The following is a 21004-nucleotide window of genomic DNA, read 5'->3' as shown; positions in this document are numbered from 1 at the left end:
GATGGGGGGTGGACGAAGAGTGCAGGCCGAGATTAGACAAAAGAAGTAGAGGAAGACCATCTACTCGTTGGACTGATGAGCTCGAGAAAATGTCAAGAAATTGGATGCAAAGTGCTCAAAATAGAGCACAATGGACAAAAATGAGGGAGGCCTATGTTCAGCGGTGAACAAAAAGGGCTGTATGATGATGATAATGATACGTACTATCGAAATATATCGGTATCCGATTTTGTTGCTAACCGTAGAACTTGCAAATGCATTAGTTAATTCCACCCGACCTGGCTCCGCACTATACATATGTGTCTCTGTTCTATGTTAAATAAATAAGTTACTCGTACATATTATTTGGTACTAAAATAATTTAGGGAGCACGTACCATCAAATTATACTTCTATCTGATTTTATTTCTCATTGTTTTATTGAACATACAAGTGTTTCGTTGTGCGTCTAATGAGAAGCTGGCACCGCCCCACTTTGAACGCGATTTCCTGGTCAACTGTTTGAGCAACAAAATTTAGATTAGAGCAACTAATTAGCACATAAATAGTACTAAATTTTTCACCAAAAAATCAAGAAGTTTGAGCTTGTTTCGGTGTGAGTGGATGTAGGCTTGCCATTAACTTGCTCCCCCCCATTTTCGACGCGATTTCCTAGTCAACGGTTTGAGCAACAAAATTCGGAATAGAGCAATTAATTAGCACATAAATAGCACTAAATTCTTTAATAAAAAAATCAATTTGAGCTTTTTTCGGTGTGGGTGGGTTCAGGCTTGCCATTTACCTGCACCCCCATTTTCAACGCGATTTCCTGGTCAACAGTTTGAGCAACACAATTCGGAATAGAGCAACTAATTAGCACATAAATAACACTAAATTTTTCACCAAAAAAATCAAGAAGTTTGAGTTTGTTTCGGTGTGGGTGGGTGCAGGATTGCCATTAAACTGCACCCCCCACTTTCAACGCGATTTCCTGGTCAACGGTTTGAGCAACAAAATTCGGATTAGAGAAACTAATTAGCACATAAATAGCACTAAATTTATCACCCAAAAAAAATCAATAAGTATGAACTTTTTTCGGTGTGGGTGGGTGCAGCTTGCCATTAAGCTGGACCCCCCAATTTGAACGCGATTTCCTGGTCCACGGTTTGAGTAACAAAATTCGGATTAGAGTAACTAATTAGGACATAAATAGTACTAAATTTATCTCAAAAAAAAATCAATAAGTTTGGACATTTTTGGGTGTGGGTGGGTGCAATTTGCCATTAAGTTGGACCCCCTCACTTTGAACGCGATTTCCTGGTCAACTGTTTGAGCAACAAAATTCGGAATAGAGCAACTAATTAGCACATAAATAGCACTAAATTTTTCACCAAAAAAAATCAAGAAGTTTGAGCTTGTTTCGGTGTGGGTGGATGCAGGCTTGCCATTAACCTGCACCCCCCCCCATTTTCGATGCGATTTCCTAGTCAACGGTTTGAGCAACAAAATTCAGAATAGAGCAACTAATTAGCACATAAATAGCACTAAATTCTTCACCAAAAAATCAAGCAGTTTGAGCTTTTTTCGGTGTGGGTGGGTGCAGTTTGCCATTAAGCTGGATCCCCCAATTTGAACGCGATTTCCTGGTCAACGGTTTGAGCAACAAAATTCGGATTAGAGCAACTAATTAGCACATAAATAGTACTAAATTTATCTAAAAAAAAATCAATAAGTTTGGACATTTTTGGGTGTGGGTGGGTGCAATTTGCCATTAAGTTGGACCCCCTCAATTTGAACGCGATTTCCTGGTCAACTGTTTGAGCAACAAAATTCGGAATAGAGCAACTAATTAGCACATAAATAGCATTAAATTTTTCACCAAAAAAATCAAGAAGTTTGAGCTTGTTTCTGTGTGGGTGGGTGCAGGATTGCCATTAAACTGCACCCCCCAATTTCAACGCGATTTCCTGGTCAACGGTTTGAGCAACAAAATTCGGATTAGAGCAACTAGTTAGCACATAAATAGCACTAAATTTATCACCAAAAAAAATCAATAAGTATGAACTTTTTTCGGTGTGGGTGGGTGCAGCTTGCCATTAAGCTGGACCCCCCAATTTGAACGCGATTTCCTGGTCAACGGTTTGAGCAACAAATTTCGGATTAGAGCAACTAATTAGCACATAAATAGTACTAAATTTATCTCAAAAAAAAATCAATAAGTTTGGACTTTTTTCGGTGTGGGTGGGTGCAATTTGCCATTAAGTTTGACCCCCCAATTTGAACGCGATTTCCTGGTCAACTGTTTGAGCAACAAAATTCGGAATAGAGCAATTAATTAGCACATAAATAGTACTAAAATTTTCACCAAAAAAATCAAGAAGTTTGAGCTTGTTTCGGGGTGGGTGGATGCAGGCTTGCCATTAACCTGCACCCCCCACTTTCAACGCGATTTCCTAGTCAACGGTTTGAGCAACAAAATTCAGAATAGAGCAACTAATTAGCACATAAATAGCACTAAATTCTTCACCAAAAAAATCAAGCAGTTTGAGCTTTTTTCGGTTTGGGTGGGTGCAGCTTGCCATTAATCTGCACCCCCCCAACTTTCAACGCGATTTCTTTGTCAACGGTTTGAGCAACAAAATTCGGATTAGAGCAACTAATTAGCACATAAATAGCACTAAATGTATCACCCGAAAAAAATCAATAAGATTGAACTTTTTTCGGTGTGGGTGGGTGCAGCTTTCCATTAAGCTGGACGCCCCCACTTTGACCGAGATTTCCTGGTCAACGGTGTGAGCAACAAAATTCGGAATAGAGCAACTAATTAGCACATAAATAGCACTAAATTTATCACCAAAAATAATCAAGAAGTTTGAGCTTTTTTCGGTGTGGGTGGGTGCAGCTTGCCATTAACCTGCACCCCCCCAATTTCAACGCGATTTCCTGGTAAACGGTTTGAGCAACAAAATTCGGAATAGAGCAACTAATTAGCACATAAATAGCACTAAATTTATCACCAAAAAAATCAAGAAGTTTGAGCTTTTTTCGGTGTGGGTGGGTGCAGCTTTACATTAACCTGCACCCCCCCACTTTCAACGCGATTTCCTGGTAAACGGTTTGAGCAACAAATTTCGGAATAGAGCAACTAATTAGCACATAAATAGCACTAAATTTATCACCAAAAAAATCAAGAAGTTTGAGCTTTTTTCGGTGTGGGTGGGTGCAGCTTTACATTAACCTGCACCCCCCCACTTTCAACGCGATTTCCTGGTAAACGGTTTGAGCAACAAATTTCGGAATAGAGCAACTAATTAGCACATAAATAGCACTAAATTTATCACAAAAAAAAATCAAGAAGTTTGAGCTTTTTTCGGTGTGGGTGGGTGCAGCTTTACATTAACCTGCACCCCCCCACTTTCAACGCGATTTCCTGGTAAACGGTTTGAGCAACAAAATTCGGAATAGAGCAACTAATTAGCACATAAATAGCACTAAATTTTTTGCCTAGTCCGAACTTTATTCGCGATGGTGGGGGGTGCAGCTTAATATGGGTGTGATTTTCTCGATTTTTTTACCAAAACCAAAAGGAACTAACTTTATTTTGAGCGCAACTTGTTTAATTTTGATGCTAGAACTTTTTTTTTTATAAAACAAAAATGAAGCTTCTTTTAAACACTTTAAATCAGTTGTAATAAGTTTTCCCCACAATGTGCTTCATTTTTGGTTATTTCACGTTAAAGTATTCCATTTGGAATTTGACGAATATGAACCTATTTTTCATTAGCTATAACTCTGCTTCTACTAGGTGTAGAGACGTGATATATACACCATTTTTTAAAATTTTTTACAGGCTATATTTTTGCTGAGAGTGTTTTTTCGACAAAATACTTACTATTTGAGTTATTTGCGAAAAACCGTCTAGAAGCGTGGTTATTTTGTTGAAAAAATGAACATGTTTACTGCCAAATAACTCGAAAAGTATTGACTTAGTGAAAAAACTCCACATAACAAAAGTTACTTACAATTAGCCAGTTTATCCATTTCCTGACTTTCTTTGGACGAATATTTTTTCACCCCCAAGTGGGGGTGAAAACCACCCCCAGGGCAAAAGCACATATCGGCACAATATCACTTTTTTTCTATGTGTATGCCAAATTTCATGTCAATCCAAGCGGTTCTTTAAAATTTAGAGGTTTTGCAATATTTTACCGTTAAAGAACGGACTATAATAGTACATTATATACCGCGGGACTGAAGTAGTACATTTAATCCTGAAGGTAAAGTTTATGGCCCGACCGCAGGGAGGGCCATAATTTACCTGAAGGATTAAATGTACTTCAGTCGCAAGGTATATACGATACTTTTCGTACTTCCGGTATGATTTTATTAATTATTTCAATAATTTCAATCAGTTTTTTCTCTCTTCAACTCATTTAATAAACTGTCTTTAAAATAAGTTACCATAGTAACATTGCGTTGTGACAGTTATAATTTAGAAACATTGTCATTACTAGTGTCATTGTAAAGAAACATTGTTATTGATAATTATTGGTATCATGAGTGAAGAAGGTGTATCTGATATTGATAAAAGAGCAGCCGAAGTAGGTGAAGAATTGTTACCACCGAAATCTAGAAAACTATACGAGCAGCAGTACGATGCTTTTAAAAAGTGGTGCCGCTTAAAAAATGTGAGACAACCTACTGAAAATGCGCTGTTAGTCTACTTCGATGATAAATCAAAAGCGGTTTGTGCCTCAACTCTCTGGGCACATTACTCAATGCTGAAATCGGTTATTAACATTAGAGAAGATATTGATATAAGTAAATTTCCAAAATTATTAGCTTTTTTGAAGAGAAGAAATGAGGGATTTAAGCCAAAGAAGTCAAGAATTCTCACGTCTGAGCAGGTAGATCAGTTCTTACGGGAGGCTCCGGATGATAAATATTTAATGCTTAAGGTAAATTTGGAAATTTGTTTATATTCAGAAATTTTAAGAAATCAATTTTTTTGTAGGTTGCACTTATTTTGGGCGTTGCGGGAGCTTGTCGTGGAAAAGAGTTGGTTGATTTAGAAATCGACGATGTGAGAGATTTGGGCGATTCCTTCCTAATTGCGATTAGAAACACCAAAAATAAAATTGACCGAAATTTTGTGATCAAAAATTCAGAAAACAGTGCCATCATTAATTTGAATATTAACGTTAATTACCATTCTAATTAATTATATTTTTCAATAAAATATCCCTTAAATTCGTTTGTTTGTGATTTAATCGTTCCGGGAGTTTCGTCAATATTTAATCCCGGAGGGATTAAATGTGACACTTTAGTACCTGTCACAAGGGAGTGAAGTTGTCACTTTAGGCCCGGAAGTACGAAAATGTAGTTAAAAAACTCTAACATGAAGTAAAAACAACTTCTATGTAATAGGTATATTTATTAAAAATTTTAAAGAATCCCAATGGATTGAATAAAATGTGTCCAATTCAGAACGCTTTCGGACCTATCAGTCCATCACTCGTTCCAATCCAATTCACTGATGATGGACTGATAGGTTCGAAAACGTTCTGAATTGGACACATTTTATTCAATCCATTGGGATTTTTTAAAATTTTTAATAAATATACCTATTACATAGAAGTGGTTTTTACTTCATGTTAGAGTTTTTTAAAAAGAAATCTCTTTTACAATTAAGAAACGGAAACTTAAATACAGTCGAACCGGCTTATCAGAATACCGGTTATACGAATATCCCGGTTCAAGGCATAGTCATTTGAGGATACGTTCCTACTAGCCACAAATGATCGGTTATTAGAATATCTTGGTTATAAGAATACTTTTGCTTGGCACGAAGGCTATTCCATTAAGCAGGTTTGACTGTACCTCGGTCCTTTTATGAGAAATGATAAGTATCATATACTGCGACTGACAATACAGGGTATAATAGAGAGCAAACGCGGACCTGGAAGTAGAAGAAGAAGACACTCATGGCTTCAAAACTTACGCCAATGGTTTGGACTAACATCGATCGAGTTATTCAGAAACGGTTCTTGGATATTTCTATGATGGTAGCCAACGTCCGCAGCGGACAAGGCGCATTGTAACATAATAAAGAGACTTCTGTTGGAGTATATGGAAAGTAAAATGAAAAGCTAGAAAGTTGGTTGAAATATAAACTTCAACAAAAGTAAGAAAAGAGATTCACTAACGTAATAAAATGTAACAGAAAGAAAATAGCTTCTCTTTGGACAAGCCGATGTCACATAATACTACTTTTGCAGTAGTAATAGTGTGGGGAAGGGAGATGATGAAGAAAGTAGAATGAACTACTAACAGAAGAATGAATAGATAGATGCAAACTAAATGAAGTTAGGCTAGCAAGATTTGCAAGAGAACGACAACTTGACACTCGAGGATGGATTAGGCCAATGTGCATGCCTGTCAAAGATAGTAGATCAAAATAGATAGTGATAATGAGTAGGAAATAAAGTATTAAAATAAGAATAATGTACTGAAAATTAATAAAGAAGAATAATTGATAAAAAAAAACAAATCAAGGGCGCCAGGAAAGGATTCTCGATCACTTTCTAGGTATCTTACACTGCTGTAAAATATATTAGATCAGTAAATGTAGGTTTAAAGAAATAACAATAAATGATATACAAAATAAATAAATATTTATTAAGGTGATACAGTAGCGATCAACAGGTAGCAAAAACGCGTTTCAAGATTGCGGCTGTAATTTTGAATATTTTTTCGAGATATTTGGCACACGTATTCGTAATATAATAAAGAATGGCGGTACAGAGCCCAATTTGAAAAATATATTAATATGTGGAAATTACTCTGTAATTTAATACAATATTAAAAAAACGAGCCTGTACCGCCATTAAGAAGAACAAAAAAATACACTTTCTTCAAATAAATTTTTTTATCCGATGCCTAGAGTTTGTGTCATTTTGGAACTACTAATGAAATAAAAAATTTTAGTAGTTCCAAAATGACACAAAATCTAGGCATCGGATAAAAAAGTTTATTTGAAGAAAGTGTATTTTTTTGTTCTTCTTAATGGCGGTACAGGCTCGTTTTTTTAATATTGTATTTAATTACAGAGTAATTTCCACATATTAATATATTTTTCAAATTGGGCTCTGTACCGCTATTCTTTATTATATTACGAATACGTGTGCCAAATATCTCGAAAAAACATTCAAAATTACAGCCGCAATCTTGGAACGCGTTTTCGCTACCTGTTGATCGCTACTGTTTCCTCTTAAGTATAACTACTTAGATTTTTGACAACGTCTGAGTTAAACAAAGTGAATATTACGGGACTCTACAATTCACATGAGAATAAGATAATAACCTTCACCGAATATTTATAGTACGATTGCTACGTACAACTAAGTTAGATACCGAAAAATATGAACAATAATACAAAGACATACTAAACTCTAAATGAACTAAGCAGGCTCAAGCCTGGCTAAATAAATATACAAAAAACAATTAAGTACAGTTAAATATATAGGACCGACTTAAATTGACCGAACAAATAAAGTAGAGCAAATTAACAATCACTCAAATTCAAACAATTATAGGGGAAGCTACATAATAAACTGGAAACAAGTAATTATAATACAAAGTAAAATTGCTGGTGCAAGAGATCTTAAGCTTAAGTCGAAAATATCATAAGAATTAATATAATATAATTATAATATATTACAATAAGAATACCATAATATAATAATAGATATAATTGATAATAAGGTAAGAATCTAAAATTATGGTGCAACGTAAATGATACTCAAGGAGGCCCTATCTATAAGTAGAGCTTAGCTAAGCTGGAGCTTAAGATCTGTTGGTGCAACTAGGCATAAAGATACTAAATTCAACTAATAAGTTTATTGGGAAAATTGAATTGGAGAGTAATATTTTATATATAAAAATACTGTAAGATGCCATGTCATTAACCTTTTTATGTCAAAAAAAAGTAATTATTTACCCACTGCTCTTGCAACTTGTTACAACATGAACCGTTACAACATGTAGAAAAAGAAATCCATTGATTAGTTCCTTCACGATGGTTTACAGTTGGCAAAACAACTACTAAACCAATTTTTAACATTTAATTTTGGATATTTTTAACAAAATTCAAGAAGTTCATGTGTGTTGTTGACTAGCAGATAAAACATTTCAGCATCTTACTGAATTCTTCTTTTTCTTGTTCCTTAGCTTTTCCCTTGTCAAGGGTCGCTGTTCCTTGCTCTTCTTCGTCACTCATCCCTTTTTCTCTCAATATCCTGCCACACAGTTCTTCGATTTTTCTCCTAGGGTTTCTTCTATCTCTGCTGCCGTCAATTTCTAACAGCTCTATCCTTAATCCTACAATACATTGTTTTCATTCCAGATCCTGTGCCTTCTAGTCTTGCCCAGCATCCACCGCCTTAGTCTTACCCAGCAATATTTTCATTTCAGCTACTTCCATCTTCTTTTCCTGAATCTTCTTTATATTCGACACTTTACTAATAATGACATGCCCGTCGAAATTTCCTCTTTTGAAGAAACCCGAAAGGCCTTAAATAAGCTGAAAAATCACAAAGCGCCGGGTACGGACGAGATACCAGCATAATTTCTGAAATATTTCTGGAGAAACACTACATCTCCAAATCCACCAATTAATAACACACAGATATGGTTAGAAGAAAGGATACCAGCAAGATGAAAGAAAAACATCATAGTGCCCATCCACAAAAAAGGGAATAAAACAAAATGCGCGAATTACAGATGAATTTCACTCTTAAACACGGCATATAAAATCCTCTCAAACATCATTCTTAGTAGACTAACCCCTTATGTTGAAAATGTCCTAGGAGAATATCAAACCGGTTTTAGGGCAAACAGATCCACAATAGATCAACTATTCACGCTGAGACAGCTTCTAGGAAACGAAGGGGAGTATAACAGACCCATACACAATCTCTTCATAGACTTTCGACAGGCTATGACACCGTAGAAAGAAGCCAAGTATGGAATCCCATAGCGGAGTTCTCAATACCAAAGAAACTCATTCGGATGACTAAAGTCTGTATGGAGGGTGGAATATCAAAAGTACGTGTAAATAATAAACTGTCTGACAGCTTCGAAATTAACAGTGGACTCAAACAGGGGGATGCGTTATTTCCACTACTTTTTAACCTTGTATTAGAGAAAGCCATGAGGTCGGCCGAAATAAAAACAGAACTGCTATCGGTTCAAGGTCCCAAGTCATTACTAGCATACGCAGGTGACATTGATCTCGTTGGAGACTCCATGCTATCCACCAAAGCCGTTTTCAATAAGGTGCAAGGAGCAACAAACGAAGTAGAGCTGAGGATTAATGAAGAGAAGACGAAATATATGTGTATAAATAGAACGACACGAAGAGACAGGATAGGACAAAATGTGACGGTCCACACCTTCAATTTCGAAAGAGTACAACGTTTTAAGTATCTGGGGGCCGTAATCACAGCTGACAACAATGTTACTGAAGAAATAAAAGACAGAATCCAATCAGCAAATCGCTGTCTATTCGCACTGGATAAGCTTATAAAATCAAAAAATCTTACAAAAAGTTCCAAGATCAAAATCTATAAATCCATCGTCAGACCTGTACTAACATATCGTTGCGAAACATGGACCATGACCAAATCAAACGAAGAAAAGCTCAGACGTTTTGAACGAAAAATACTTCGAAAATTTTTCGGACCTCACCACTACCTTAACACAAACCAGTATAGGATCAGAACCAACTTCGAATTAAATGATCTCTACAATGACACCGATATTGTCCAAGAAATTAAATCACAGCGACTAAGATGGGCAGGCCACGTGCACAGACTTGATAACGAGAGACTTGTAAGACTGGTATGGGAGGAGATTCCTACAGGCAAAAGACCACTCGGACGTCCCAGAATGCGATGGAGAGATAACATCCAAGCAGATCTCCGAAAAATGAACATCCCATTTGACCCTAGGTTGATAGAAGACCTAACAAATTGGAAGAAAGTTGTACAGTCAGCCAGGACCCACCCAGGTTTGTAGCGCTACGTGATGATGGCTTTACTAATGTACACCAACACAGTTCTCACCACAGTCTTGTATATCTTTCCTTTCAATCCATCTCCGCTTTTTCGATCACAGAGTACTTAGCTCATTCACTTCCAGTTAAACCAACCAGCCTGTATCCTGTGGACAATTTTTCGATCTAGTGTAACATTTTTCGTTATGTAGCAGCAAAAGTAATTAAATTCTCCTAATCTTCCTAATTTTTCTTCAAGCAATTCTATGTCCACATTCATTCGTGTTCATCAAAATCACAAATATTCCTTGTTCGACCCGCTAAACTTAAATCCTCCTCCTTCAAAGGCCTTACCCAACCCTCCAACTTCTAGTCAAACATTTCTTTGCTCTTTTTTACTAACACGAGATCATTGTCCCTTACCTTCCTTTTCAGTATATCTATGACAAAATTAAACAGGAAGGGATTCAGTGAAGAGTGAAGAGCCTTGATGCAAATTAACCGTCATGTCACTGGAAAATTTTCAGCCAATCCGACACAAGTCCCTACTTTGTTGTACTCTCCCTCATCCATCTCCATAGTTCTTGTCTAGGAACTGTGTTGTGTGCCTTCTCTTCTTCTTCTTCTTCCTACTTTATAAATAGGCTCATGCCTGGTTTAACTTCGGTTTGTAGCCTCAATTGACGTTGTATGACCATCTTTTCCTCGGACGTCCAAATGATCTTCTTCCATTTGGCGATTTGTCTCTTGCTATTCGTACTGTTCTATTTTATGTCATTTTTCTATGTGTTGATTTCATTCTATTTTTCTTCTTTTTTTCACATGTTTATTGCCTCTAAACCACATCTTCCTCGTTTTTCCTCACTTCTTACTCTGTCTTTTAGGGTTTGGTTTGTTATTTTCCGTAAGACTTTGATTTCTGCTGTTTCCATCAGTCTTTTTGTTTTCGCCGTATCGGCTCTTGTTTCTGCTGTGTACGTCATTATCGGTCTTATTGTTGATTTATATATCCTGGTTTTCGTTTCCTTTGTGAGATATTTGTTTCTCCAGATTGTGTTGTTGAAACAAAGATCTGTTCGTCATGTTCACTTGTTTTTGTACTTCTTCCGCTTTTCCGTAGTTGGACAGTTTTATTCCCAAGTATTCCGGTTCGACCACATTCTATTATTTTATTACTTACGACCAGTTTACATCGTCTCGGTTCCGCTGATATCACTATCGATTTAGTTTTCTCTGTTGAGATCACCATGTTGTATATGCGCGCTGTGTCTTCGAATTCTTTAATTACTCTTTGTAGGTCATCTTCATTTTCGGCTGTTATTATGGCGTAGTTGGCGTAGCATATTATCTTTATTTCCTTTTCTCCCATTCTATATCCCCTTCTTTTTTAACTTTCTTTATGATTTCATCCATTATCAGAAATATTAATTGGCTCAGTGAATCACCCAGTTTCATACTTGATAGGTTGCGATAGTTTTCTTTTACATCTTACCATAGCTTTGTTATCTTTATATATATTCTAAATGGTTTTTACTAAAACCAGTGATATTTCCTTTTCATATAGTAAATCGCGTCCCGAATTCTCACTATGCATGTCTTCTCAAGATCTATAAATACCAAATTTAGGTATATTTTCTTCTCGCTGTATTTCTCTGTCTTACTGTCTTAAACCAAACAATGCATCTGTTGTCATCCTTCTTCGCCAAACTGTTCTTCTTCTATCGATTTTTCTTCTTCTGCCTTAAAGAAGCTCCCGGTATAAGATATTTTGGTAAAACTATATGTGTTCGCGAAGTTTCCCTTTATTTTATATAATTTTTTTGCCTTACCCATCGATTGATGTACTTAAATAGATAATTTGCCTGATTTGCCACCCAACGTCGTCTGATTTTTTAGAACCCTCCTCGCCCCGCATTTCGCTTCAAAATATCCCCGTCATTTTTTTAGCCTCGCGCCGCTTTAACCGGTCCAAAAATAGCCCCCATCTTTAGGTTGGAGCCCGGCGCGCAACGTAACAGAGGGTGAAATTCGAAGCGTGCGCAACTCAAATCCGTAGTCATGGTGCCTCTAGTCTGGTACCCCACTTTGGTTTACGGTCCCTCATCCATAGCTCTTGCCTAGGAACTGTGTTTTATGTCTTTTCGAGATCTGTAAATACCAAATTTAGGTCTCTTTTTTTCTTGCTGTATTTGCCTATCAACTGTCTTAAAGCAAACAAGCCAACTGTTCTCCTCCTTCCTGGCCAAACTGTTCTTCTACTATCGATGAGTTTCTCTCCTTAACCTTCGCTCTACTCTACAGTCTACAGTTCTCACCTAAATTTTCTTTTGATAAATATAGACTAACAAAAATATGGAAGCCCAGATAAAATTAGGCAGCAGAATATCGGAACCATTCAGAATCAATAAAAGCCTACGACAGGGGTACTGCACATCACAGACACTTTTTAAAATCTATCATGGTAAAGCTCTTCACCAGTGGTAAATTGAAATGCAAAGGAACGGGCATACCGGTGGATGATGACACTTGCTTGTATACCCTCCAATTTGCCGACCATCAAGTAATATGTGCAATGACAAAGAGGATCTCGAGAGAAATTTGAAAAATGTGGTCTGATAATGAACATGGAAAAGACGTTGTATCTCTGCGTAGAAGAGGAAACTACTGACCTACAACTGGAGAACAATAAAACAATAAAACGATGTTGAGACTGTAGATACCTGGGAATAAATTTTAACAAAGAAGGATCGGATGACTCAGAGATAAACTGTAGATTAAATAAAGCGAGAAAATTAATTAAATCTCTGAATGGAATATTATAGAGTACTGAAATAGGAAAACAAAGAAAATTGAGAATATATTATGACACAATGATAAAACCCCATTGCTGTACGAATCTGTAACATGTAGTCGGAGAGATAGAAGCGGATTTTGTGCGTGATAAGTAATATGGAAAAATTATATGGGGATATGTTGAACTAGTTGTGTACATTACTTTCCCCAACGGCCGGAAACCACAGTAGGGGCCGAGGGTAGATATAAGGGGTCAAAGTCGCGGTTTTATTATTTTTTTTGTGACGCTCTTGACAGAGATAGTGCACCAAAATTTGGGCATAAGTAGGTCATGACGTAACTAAATAAAATTTCCAGGGGCGGAACGTTGCGTGGCTGACAAAGGGGTGGGGGAAGGGGTGAATATAAAAATTATAATTGGGTTTTTTGTGACGTTCCTGATCGAGATAGTGCCTTATCGAAAACCCCTTATATTTTTATACTCACACCCGCCTACCACCCCTATGTACCCCAAGCAGCGTTCCACCCCTGGAGATTTTAATTAGTTACGTCATGACCTACTTACTCCCAAATTTTGGTGCAGTATGTCCATCATGAGCGTCACAAAAAAAAATAAAAACCACGACTTTTACCCGTTATAACTACCCTCGTCCCCCACTCTGGTTTCCGGCTCTGAAGATTTTACTTAGCTATGTCATGGTCTACTTATTCCCAAATTTTGGTGCACTATCTCGATCAGGAACGTCACAAAAAACCCAATTATAATTTTTATATTCACCCCTTCCCCCACCCCTTTGTCGGCCACGCAAGTTTCCGCCCCTGGAGATTTTAATTAGTTACGTCATGACCTACTTATTCCCAAATTTTGGTGCACTATCTCTATCAAGAGCGTCACAAAAAAAAATAATAAAAACTCCGACTTTGACCCCTTATATCTACCCTCGGCCCCCACTCTGGTTTCCGGCCGTTGGGGAAAGTAATGTACACACCTAGTTCAACATATCCCCATATAGTTTTTCCATATTACTTATCACGCACAAAATCCGCTCCCAGCTCTTAGACTAATGGCGTCCTAAAGAATATCAAATAAGAAAAATAGAAGCCACAGAAATGGATGCATTAAGAAGAGCAGATAGAAAAACGAAACTTAATAGGATTCGAAACAACACAATAAAGGAAAACATCTAACAGAACTGTGACTGACTGCATAGAGAGAAAACAGCTTACATGGTATGGACATGTTCAACGAATGCCAGAAGAAAGACTACCAAAGGAAGTAGCAAAATGGATACCACTGGAACACAGGAAACGATAAAAACCAAAGAAATAGTGGTCGGAAGGAGTTAAAATGTCAGTGAACGAACGAGGATTGAGAGAAGTAGATAATGAAATTACGCGGTGGCAATTGGTCATCGGACAACGTCGCAGGACATTCTAACGCGAATCTACATATAAATTTAGACTAACCAGACAAAGACTTTTAATGTATTAGTTCAAATTAAATAAAAAACGTTGAAAATCGGTGAACAGATTGTGTAATAATTTCTTAAAGAAGCTCCTGGTACAAGATATTTTGGAAAATTATATATGTTCGCCAAGTTTCCCTTTATTTTAAATTATAATTTCTATGCCTTACACATCGATTGATGTGCGTAAATAGATAATTTGACTGATATGCCCCCCAACGTCGTCTGATTTATATCATCCAATTTATTTTAGAACCCTCCTCTCCCCGCATTTCGCTACAAAACATCCCCGTCATTTTTTTAGCCTCGCGCTGCTTTAACCGTTCCAAAAATAGCCCCCCATCTTTAGGCTGGAGCCCGGCGCGCAACGGAACAGAGGGTGAAATTCACTGCGTGCGCAACTCGATACCGTAGTCATGGCTGCCCGATATGGCACGCATTGCTTTTCTCCATTCTACACTCTTATTCATTTCCAAGATTTCTTTTGAATTTTTAATGTTAAAGGAAAACATCACTTAAGAAAAACCGGTACAGTGCGGAATCCGATAGGCATACCCCGGCGAATCCACCAATGATTATACTCGAGTGCGTGATATCGAAAAAAATCTGTTTACAGTGGCGAACGGTTTTTAAAAACAAATAATATGACAATCTGCTAAATAATTTTAAACAAGTGTTTTGAAAAAATTTGAGAAAATATTTTTTAATGTCTTTACGTACAGGGTGCCAAAGGAGAGTTAGAGAATTTAAATTTTGACCAAATTTCGACCAATTTATCAATGAAACGTTTTTTATATTAAACTGAAGAACCTGAGTTGTTGTATATTAAAGAAATTAATTGGTAACGTATAGTACAGTCTCTACTTTTTTAATAGTCATACAAAATACGAGCGTATTGATAATAATAGCAATCTGCGTTTAGTTTGGCTTGTTTCAAAAAGTAGGTAGTAGTTCGCAGCTGGGGTAGGTCAGGATCAAACGTCAGGGTTGTCAGCTCGATAGAAAGAACAATTTTAAATCGTATTAAACTCTTTTTTAAATTGCTTGTAAATGTTTTTAAATCTGTGAATATCATCAAGTATTTTTTATTTCGTATATACTTATTCTCATATTATATTATTATCTATCCTTTTTATATTATTGCTCTCATAGTATCTTCGTATTTTATAACTTTAACGATATCTTTTTTGCAATTTTCTGTTAGGTATTTATTCATAATTTTTACATAGGTTGTAATAGATTGTGTCCATTGTTGTTACATTTCCGCTTTTTTATTGTTATATTTGTGTATATTTTTTCTAGAGTTATTTTATGTTTTTTGTTTATGTTTTCTGAGACATTCCACAGTTGACAATTTCTTATTTTGTTATCACTTTTTTGATCTTCCTCTATATTTTCTCTGTTACCTGTTGTATTTATATTAGTTTGACAATTTTTCTTATAATCTTAATACTCATATAGGAAGCCTACTTATATAGTAGACTTCAATTCTTGAAGTTTTAATAATAACCATCAATTATGATGATAATTCATCATCATAATCATCAACAGCTATTCCATCCATCATCGGATGTAAGTCTCCCTTAGTTGTGTCCATTTATTTCTTTTCGATGTTTTTTGCAACCATCCGTGACCAGCCATTCGCTGGATGTCATCAGTCTATCTAGATTGAGATCTGCCTCTACCTCTTTTACTTGCCCTTGGTTGCCATTCAACAATTCGCTTGTTTAGAACCAACGGTTGTTTATTTATTCTTCCTATGTGTCCTGCCCTGTTCTGTTTTACGTGGAAATCTTTAGGATTACATATGCTATGTTTTATCGCCTTCTTACGATCGCTGAGCTTTAATGTTGAGCATTCTCCGTTCCATAGTTCTCTGAGTCACTTGCAGTTTGAGGACGGTCTTGTTATTAAAAGCCCATGTTTCAGTTCCATATGTCAGAAACAGCAATACCTTTTGATCGAAGGTTTTTGCCTTTAAGTATTTGGTACGTTTGATTTAAACACTGTTTGTAATCGACCAAATGTTGCTCATGCTAAAGAACATCTATTCAAATCATCCTTAAGGTTGAGCTTTTAGAGTTGAGATTTTTTGTCCTAAGTAGGTATATATACGACCCGACCTTATATAAGTCTGTTTATTAGTTTTTTGCCCAAAACCTGTTTGCCTTGAACATAATTCTCCTGTTGTTTTTTTTACCTAACCTTTAGGGTCTCTCTCTTCAATTCTGACCCCCCGGAGGCAGTGTAGTGGTCGACGTGATGTCGTGTATTGTCCGTCTCCAAAGATCTCTGTCTCTGGTCATTTCTTTTAACTCATGCATAGGTCTTTTGGATGTTCCCGTAATTTGATCGATCCATCTTGTTGGGGATCTTCCTCGCGATCTTCGGCCTTCCACCTTTCCTTGTATAATGAGTCTTTCCATGTTTTCTGTATTTGCTCTCATAACATGTCCAAAGTATTTTAATTGTTGGAGATGGACTTTACTGGAGAGTCGTTGGCTAACTTTTAGCTCTCTTAAAATTGAATTATTTGTTCTATGGTCGGGCCAAGGAATTCGTAGCATTCGTCTCCAACAGAACATTTCAGTGGCGTCTATCTTTCTTCTTTCCGAATTTCTCAGGGTCCAAGATTCACATCCGTATGTCAGTATTGGGAATATTAAGCAGTTGACCAACCTCATCTTTAACGCTCTTGAAATTTGACAGTCCTTCCATATTGTGGTCATTTTTGCTGTGGCAACTTTTGCTAGATCACATCTACGTTTTATTTCTTCTTGTAGTGACCCTGTGTTTGTGATTAATGATCCCAGATATAAGTAAGAGCTCACAACCTCAAACTGATCAATTGTGGTTATGTGTGGATGATTGTTATGTAGTCTATCCAATATCATGATCTTTGTCTTTGATATGTTTAATTGTAGACCAAATATTTGACTTTCGTTTTCAACCAGTCGTATAAGATCAATCAGCTCTGCTTGACTACTTGCAAGGAGGGCTGTGTCATCTGCGAAACGTAGGTTGTTTATTTTATGACCATTTATTGAGATGCCTTTTCCCATCCTTCAAGTGCTCTTCTCATAATATGCTCTCCATATATATTGAATAATTGTGGAGATAGTATACATCCCTGTCTGACACCCCGTTCTGGATGAAATTCGTTTGAAAGTGTGTCAAGCACTTTAACTAATCCAGTAGTGTGTTCGTATAGTTCAGTTATAAGCGAAATAAGGTGTTGGGGTACGCCTACTTCTTTCAATATTCGCCATAAGTGTCTCCACTTGACCCTGTCGAACGCCTTACGATAATCTATAAAGCATATATACAGTGGAATATTGAATTCCCTAGATTTTTCGATTATCTGTCTTATATTCAACAGGTGTTCTCGAGTACCACTACCTTTGGTAAATCCAGTTTGCTCTTGTGGAATTTCTCTTTGAAGGAATGTTTTTAGTCTCTCATTGATTATATATACCTTTAGGGTACTTCCTAATTATTAATCCGTTGCGGTATCTCTCCGTCAGTTCGTGCTATTTTACACTTCGCTTCTCCAATACAAATACCTGCAGTCTCCTGCTCTTTCATAAATCTGTTTCAGTAATCAGTTAAGTTACTCTTTTAATTCACGGGCATATCTGCAACTGCAGACACATGTGTAGGAACGTGTCTGCTATTGCAGACGATTTGTGTCCCATCGAAAATATGACGTCTGTTATTGCAGACACAGTGCTCATAAGAAATACATAAAAATATGAAGCTTGGTTTTCGTATCCCCTGAAACAAGAAATAATTTCATTTGACATTGATTCCACTCTGCTGCTCCACTAAAAAATGGTGACGTTCTGAGTATGTATATAGTTCACAAAATATATAAAGTGTCCGCGAATGTATTAACTTCATCACATTTCAAGCAGCCTTTGCATCGATTATTATAAAAACCAAAATTAAGATTTTGGGATTAAATTCCTTTTTATCATAGTACTATTTTTTTATGTTTTGATCTTTCCTCTAATTTATTATTTTTAGGCTCCAAAGAAACAGTTATCTGTCTTTCTTCTTTGTCATTTTTGGAGGGAAGTCTCCATTCATTTTAAATTCTACCCTTTTCAGTTTTATTATTTAATATTTTTAATTATACTTGTAATCGTCTAATAACTTGATTCATCAATTCGATTATTATAATACGAAAACCATTACTTTTTAATAAAACTGTGTTGATTCTTTAAACAGTTTCATTCCAAATTTTAAATTTTTTTCTAATTAATACTACTGTGTTCATAAAACTAAAACATGTGCTTTAGTGTTCTGTGATTCGTCCAATTTTTCAACCGTTTTAGTTTTTCATTCTACTTTTAGCACTGGATGTTTCTCCAATTTTTTTAATATTTGCGAATCCATAATTGATCTGATATGCCGTAATTGTCATAAAATCTTTATTACTTTTGGAAACCAGGCATGTCTTCATCATTATATCGTTTTGTACCTTTTGCATCACCATAGACACGATCATCATCTTCAAAACGGTAAGATTCATGACTTTGTAATGCCTATGCATTTGTTTCTTTATTCCAGTGAGTCCAGGTATATTAACTAACCTATCCTCGATCTATATAAATAAAAATGTCCCCTCCTTAAACATTTTTTTAATATATATTGACTCAATTGTCTACGGAGCATCCGTGTTTTGCATTTTATCATTGCATTTTATCATTGTTGCCTATTTCTATATTACTAATACGGGTTTACTGTTTTACCTCTACCCTTTCGAGTCTTTATTTCCCTTTTCCAAATTTTTCTTTCATGTTTGTCGTTGCTTCTAGATTCTGTTAATAGCTAATCAAATTCTGTTCCTTTTTAAGTTTCCTTACCCAGCAATAATTTCGTTAATTTTTTCAAAACATGGTCTTGACCAGCAATATCTTTGAATCACAAATCAACAGTTATTTTGTCAACATATTTATTATATTATGTCCTACATCATTTCTATTCAACCTACCAGATTAAATTAGATCCTATCCTACTAGAACAACACAATAAAAGTAAAAGTGGACGATGAATAAACTGACCCAATTGAAGCCGGCAATGGGATATAAGAGTCCTTGAGTCCTTTATTGTTCATCATGGACGAAATAATAAAAAAATAAGAACTAAAAAAGGATACCAAATGGGAGCAAAACAACTGAAAATAATCTGCTATGCGGACGATGCAATACTAATCTCTCAAAGTGAAGATTATTTACAACGTATGCTGCACCAATTCAACATAACCGCCAGAAAATTTAACATGTTAATTTCCTCACAAAAGGCAAAATGCATGGTTATAACAGCAGATCCAATAAGATGTAAATTGGAGCTGGAAGGTCAGATAATAGAACAAGTGATGGAGTTTAAATACCTACGCATCACTTAGAAGATCATTTCTATTAGTTTCTCAAATTTCACTTCTTGACTTCTAGTTTCCAACGTTTTCTATTGAAGCAATCTTCAGTTTTTAAATTTCTGTCGTTCTTTGAATTTTTGACATCTCTCGTCAAGAACTACCTTGGTCTATCTCGTTTTATTCTAGTGGGTGAAATCAATGTCTTTCTGTCTTTTTTGGTAATATATTTTCAGGCATTCTCTAAAGTTGTATATACAGGGGAAATTTCCTCAGAATATCTCCATTCCTCACCCTATCAAGTCTTGAAACTTAGTTTAGTGAGGCGACATAATCGTCTCCAATAGTTCACTTCCATGACCGTAATGTTTGATTTGTTTCTTTGATTTATTTCCCAGAATTCGACGCCGTAATACTTTATATTAGTGGTAGATAAATTATTTTTTATAATTTCTTTTGTTGATTTATTACTCCTTGATATTGCATGTATTTGTCTAGTGGCTACTCTTGCTGGGCCAATCGTTGAATATATTGACAAGTATTTGAAAATTTCGTTGATTGTATAGTTCCTATTCCAATTTCTAGGCTTTCTGATTTTTTCCTGTCACAAAATACGTTGTATTTTTTATATTAATTGTAAGACTACACTTGGTATACTGCTCCTGCAGTTTTCTAAGCATGTAGTCTATATCAGTCTCGTCTTTAGCTGGAATTACTTGGTCGTCAGTAAAGTTCATCGTATATAATACCTCATCTTTAATTGGGATACCTATATTGTAGCACTTCCTTCTTCACAATGAGAGCGCCTCATTGAGACTTATTTTGAAGAGTGTAGATGTTATGCAGCAGCCTGTATTTAGCACCTTACTAATAGAAATGTCCCTAGTTGTTTCCATTTTAAAGGTTTGCCATCCTATTTTTATAAAGTGGTTGTGCTATTTTTATATATTTTTTTGTTTATTCTTTGTTTTTCCATTGCTGCCCAAAACATTAAAAGTGATACACTATCGTATGCTTATGTAAGTTGAAAGGTTATGGTCCAATCGTTTTACCACGACCTACTGTAGAGAAAATTAGAGTAGTAGAGCTGGGAAATTTAGCGATATTAACCTATAAATTTACATTATATTGATTGTTTCCCACCTTTGCACGTATCAGAGTGGTATGTCAACTAAAACTGTCACTGTGGGAAACAATCAATATAAGGTAAATTTATACGTTAATATCGCTAAATTTTCCAGCTCTACAAGTTAAATAATAACAAAATATAATTTTAATATTTCAAATAAATAAGTTGATTTTTTTAAGACGAAATAACTCATGTTCTTTTCAGTTA

General features: G+C 35.9%; 1 protein-coding gene across 3 annotated transcripts in view; it reads left to right on the top strand.

Annotated features, from left to right (window-relative positions):
• LOC114327290 (cAMP-specific 3',5'-cyclic phosphodiesterase) overlaps window positions 1-21004 on the top strand; it is a 1080669-nt gene that overhangs the window by 473916 nt on the left and 585749 nt on the right. The window lies entirely within an intron of this gene.

The sequence above is a fragment of the Diabrotica virgifera genome, chromosome 3, assembly GCF_917563875.1.
Source record: "Diabrotica virgifera virgifera chromosome 3, PGI_DIABVI_V3a".
NCBI lineage: Eukaryota > Metazoa > Arthropoda > Insecta > Coleoptera > Chrysomelidae > Diabrotica > Diabrotica virgifera.
This window is presented reverse-complemented; position numbering and strand designations above follow the sequence as displayed.